The following is a 5,462-nucleotide window of genomic DNA, read 5'->3' on the forward strand; positions in this document are numbered from 1 at the left end:
TACATACATGCACACACATGCAATTTAGCACGAAGGAACACGTGCTTGACAATATCTTTAAAACCTCGGTAGAGAGGTAGGTGAAACAGGGACTTGGAACAAGAACTTTCGTAGTATATTCTACAGTTTTCAAGTTCACACTAGATATAAAAAGAAGTTGACAAGCCTTTTATATACAAAAAAAGAAAAAGGGGCGGGGTTACAGTTTATTGATCTGGGCGACGTCTTCTTTCCTTATCTCTTTTGTTTGAAGACCACGCCACCCAGATTAATAAACTGGAACCCCGCCCCCCTCTGTCTGCTTTTGTATATAAAGGCCTGTCAACTTCTTTTATATTCAGTGTGAATTTGAAAGTGTAGAATATACTACGTAATTACTTGTTCCAAGTCCCTGTTTTACTTACCCTTCTACCGTGGATTTAAAGACACACACATATGTATAATTTCTACTGTCTCATGATATAATTTAACATTTATAATGTGGTAGATATAATGCAATCAAACCAAGTACTTGGGCACTTTCAACCAGGTACCAATAAGAGATTTAATGACTGATAAGAATAAAATGGCGTCAAAAGCATTTGTCTACATAGTTTTCCTCTGACACAAGTCAAATCCCACGTTTCCTTGATTCTCGACAGGACTTTCCAAGACCTTCCATGAATTACTCTGAAAAAAAATTAGAATCAGCAGCTACTTCTGTCATATGGGTTTTTTTACCCTGAAGAAATTTCTGCACCGTTAATTGCACGATCAAAATTTTTTTTCCAAAAATACTGTGATCACCACCATGTTTTTCACTGTAGAGGAGTAGTACCATCAGTGGACCTCATGCGGTGCTCTGTTGGCACTATTTAAGGTTCTTTGCAGCGTGCCTTCGTCCCCTACCTGCAACCACTTTCGTTCCTTTTACTGTACCTCCTTTCATATTCTCTTTCTTCATCTTACTTTCCACCCTCTCCTAACAATTGATTCATAGCACAACTGTTACACCTTTCAAACCTTGTACTGTCAATTTCCATTTCAGAGCTGAATGACCTCGTAGGTCCCAGTGCTTGGCCTTTGGACTAAATTCTATATTCAACTCAACTTAACCACCATGTTCCCAATAACTCTTTTACCCCACCATGCTTCCTATTTATGCTTACCAGAAATCTTATAACTGCTCCTTCAGTTCATCTTATCGAGTTGTTAAAATAGCAAAGAAATTGTTTATAGTTTGAGTGATACCAAAGAAAGAAATGACTATTGTTTCTTGACTTACAGCAACTATGTACGCTAAGTTCAAACTGTGGTTATCGCAGTTTCAGATTTCTGATAAGTTAATCCTGTTAAACGCCCAAGATGACCTGTCCATGACAGGAGCATTATCACAACAATATGGCAGACAATCACCTAATAATTACACTAGTAACTATTTATTGCTTTTTCAACATTGGCAACAATTTTACTTGCACAAAGTAAACAAACGACAATTCATTTGCATTTTTCTTGCCTCGAATTTACTTTCAACAAATCCAATATCTCTGGTCAATTGTTCATGACTGGTCATATCAGGTTTGGAATCAAATATAATGCGGTAGTATTTTTCTGGGAATGCCGACAAACAATGATTTTGTACATGTGAAGTCATGAGATTTATTGCCTTACTTTGGATTTCAGGAGAAAGATAGGTATAGTCTACGGGCTGGAGGGGTGGTCTGTGTGCATTAGAGAGGCAGAGTTGCTTTCCAGATCTGAGGAATATAGGTTTTTGGCTTAGAAATATACCCTTGGGTAGACTTCTGGGAAGGTGGGCCTTCTGCAAAATCACGTCTGATGAAAACTGAGTTTCCCTATACCTACTTCATGCTTTTGGGTGCAAGAAATTCATTTATGTCACTAAGAAATCAGATAAATCAATTCCAAAGGCTCATTTCTGGTATTCAAAGGTTTGCCAAAACACATTTCTATGGTGATTGAAGCTCTATGCCTAGTGTTCTGTGTGAAATGTCATATTTGTGCTCTAAAATTTCAAGTTTTTTACACTTTAATTATGAAAAGCCCCATTCTATCACATGGAAATTTCACTGTAATCAAAGATCAGCCATCATGGATGGCAAACACCAATTTACAGATTTCTCAAAAAGGTGCACAATTTCCTTTGAACATGATATGCGTAGATTTAAAGCTTCAATTGTGGAAATTGTACCTTCCCACCAAGACATTTTTCTTAAGGGGTACAGTCACAATATCTAGTGCAAAGGACACCTTTCCATTTGTAGGAACAGGGAGCCCTTGTACATTTTTTTCACCCACAGCGAACTGTGCATTCTTCTGGCAAAGGGTTGTGTCCAGCAATAGAAAGTAGCAACTCATTATCTAGCACATATCCAAATTATTTTGGATCTGGTTTGTCAACAGCAATCTCAAATACACACAGCCTTTCCTTCGTTGCAGTGCATGCTCTGAGGCTGTGAACCCTGATCGCTTTACCAGTTGGAAGCAATTCATTACTTCCCTTGCTGTGGAAATACAAATGAGACCGCACCTCATTCATTGTCTGAACTGCTGTATCTATCTAGAGAACTTGAACCAGGCATACCTCAGCTTTTGTCAAACTCTCAGACAATTTTGGCTCATGAATGTATTGGCCAAAATCAGCCAAAATTTGCTCTGGGTTTGCCTTGAGAGCGGCTGGTTTTGTTCCAACTTTGCTGGTATAGTCACTTCCAGTCAAATGATGCACTGCTGGTAACACAGAACAGAGTAAACCAAGCTGTAAAGCCATAGTATGAATAGGTAAGACCCTTGTTGAGTTTTCAACACCACATATGAACCATAATTGGCGGAGACCATTGGCTTGAAGGGTTGAAGGGTGGAGAAATGATACAAAATGAAGATGACGACATCACTATCTGGTGAATGTACTACGACGCGGCCGATGTTGTACTTCAGGGAGTTTGCAACATGCAGAGAAATTCTTTCATCAGCTTTCTCCAGGTGGGAATGAAGTTCAGACATTTCCTTAGTGGATCTTGCTCTACTTTGTAGTTGTTATATCAGTAATCACTATTCAACAATCATTATACAGCAGAAGAATTTTGCACCACTTCATCCCTGCGCATAAGGTAGGTGGCGATTGTAAAGCCCCTTTGCTACGCCTCTGGTTCTCTTCCACATTACATCTTTGCTACTTTCGCTCTTCTGTGACCAAAGCAACTTTTTCTGTTTCACTCTGAGTAAATGAACGACGAACAATAAAAAGTTGGCATCAAGTCATTCTAGCTCATCTCTTGTCAGTGAATCTCTGGGACTCTCCTCTTTCATTTGATTCCACTTAGCTTCGTACACGTTCTCTGTAGATAACTTAGGACCTGTTGAACTTTGAATAATGGGAGAAATAATAGGTACTCTGCCACAGCTAAGTCTCCCATTTATTACCTCCCGAATAGTCTAGATTGCGTCACTATCCTTTACTTGTAAATCTACAGTATAGCTGATATAATATGCGCCAGGACATGGTTATGTTTTGCCTTCCTGTGCACAGTAGTATTCCATGAAAGTTTCCTGTGACAAAGGAAGTGTATACAGTTGATACTGAAGATCTCAGAGTGTATCACCACTATTTAAATGTCAAAACAAAATAATGATGATTGTGCATCATTCTGATGGTACACATTTTGAAATGGCAACAAACGATCACTTCTGGTTATTCTCTTTCTCTCTCCATATATCAGCGGCCACCCATAACAGTCGTCTAACAACTGTGTATGCAGTTCACAGCCAGCCTAGGATAACAGAGGATCACTCCCACCTGGTCCTTCGCCTCACATTCCAAATTTGAACTCAGTCGTTACTTAGACGCGTTACTACCCGAGCTACTAAGCAACACAAACACACGCGCACACACACACACACACACAGTCTGAAACTTTCACTGGATACCATAATGGCAGTGATTACGACCATAAGAAAAGGACAGTTTTCCATTCATCCGTGTGCTCACATTCACAACGTCACTTTTAGAGTAAATCAAAGGACAAATAATGGTTTTCAGGTAATGTGATCCAAGTCACCCTTTTCTTTTACAGGTAACAAAACACAAGTAATTGACAATCTGAGATTAATTTTCCTTTTTCCTATTGTCACTCTAACAGGTATGTCTGCGAAAAGTCGGCATAAACAGCAACTCGACAGGAAGGAAACTGAGGTCCAGTGAGTACAACAGAGCTGCTTCAAAAGGGACAACCATGAATGCTGTGGACATGACTGGAATTTTCTTATGTATTTGTTTAGATACAAAAATGACATGACATTCACTTTCAATGTTCAGACACATGAGTGATCATGTAAAACAACATATATCACAAAAATGACTTGATATTCACTTTGCATGTTTAGATAAATGAGTGATCATGTGCTTCTCACTTGTTTGTATTCATTCATAAGAAGCTTGTTTCTAAGGGATGTGGCAGCACTTATGAGTCACAAAAAAGCTACAAGAGAATAAACATTTCAAGTTATTTCGTAACTTCTCCCCTCTATCAAGGATACCAAGTACAGAAAACTTACATATGTTTATATACACATATACATATAATTTGTAAAACGCCAACACCCATGGCAGGAATCGACCCCACAAGCCAGATTTCTGGTAACGACCCAATTATTTACTTTGCCACCAAGACGTAACTGTGATAATTTGAAGCAATTTAGTCTGGTAAAGGTTAACATCGCCATATACTATATATTATATATATATATATATATATATAATATATATATATATATATACATATATATATATATATATATCTATATATATATATATATATATATATATATATATATATATATAAAGGTTGATGACACGAAGGAAAATGAAAAGTCAAGGATTGCCAAGATCTTTCTGTCTGCTTGACCCTTACTTGAGGCACACTGATCATAGCGAGAGCAAAAAAAATAGTAGTACACGTAGGCTTAGAATCCAAACTGAGATTACGGGATTAGCATAAGGTCCAATTCACTCTACAGAAACGAAAAACCGCCCGTGGGCAAGATTAGAGATTTTAAGGCAGCTATCCACACGTGGTCAACAGATGATTCGTCAGAAAACAATACATTTTGAAAAACGAGTCATATATGACTTAATAAAATCTCGAAAATTAGATTAAGGATTTAGGAAAGGTGTCTTGTCAAGGCAATTTTTTTTTTTTGAAAAACAATACATTTTGTATAAGTAACATGAAATTTACAAAAATGTTCCAACAATGACGTGAGAACGAAAATAGGATATATAGCGAGCATACGAGAGAGAGAGAGAGAGAGAGAGAGAGAGAGAGAGATAATAACTATAAACATGTGGGACTAATTAATTAGAAGTTAATTAATTTAGTCTAAGGTCCTTCATAAACATTTTACAAATATATGGGTCCCAATGGTACAATCCCAAACTAAGATTTAGGTTGTCTTTATTAGTG

Source organism: Macrobrachium nipponense, chromosome 25 (genome assembly GCF_015104395.2).
Source record: "Macrobrachium nipponense isolate FS-2020 chromosome 25, ASM1510439v2, whole genome shotgun sequence".
NCBI classification, from domain to species: domain Eukaryota; kingdom Metazoa; phylum Arthropoda; class Malacostraca; order Decapoda; family Palaemonidae; genus Macrobrachium; species Macrobrachium nipponense.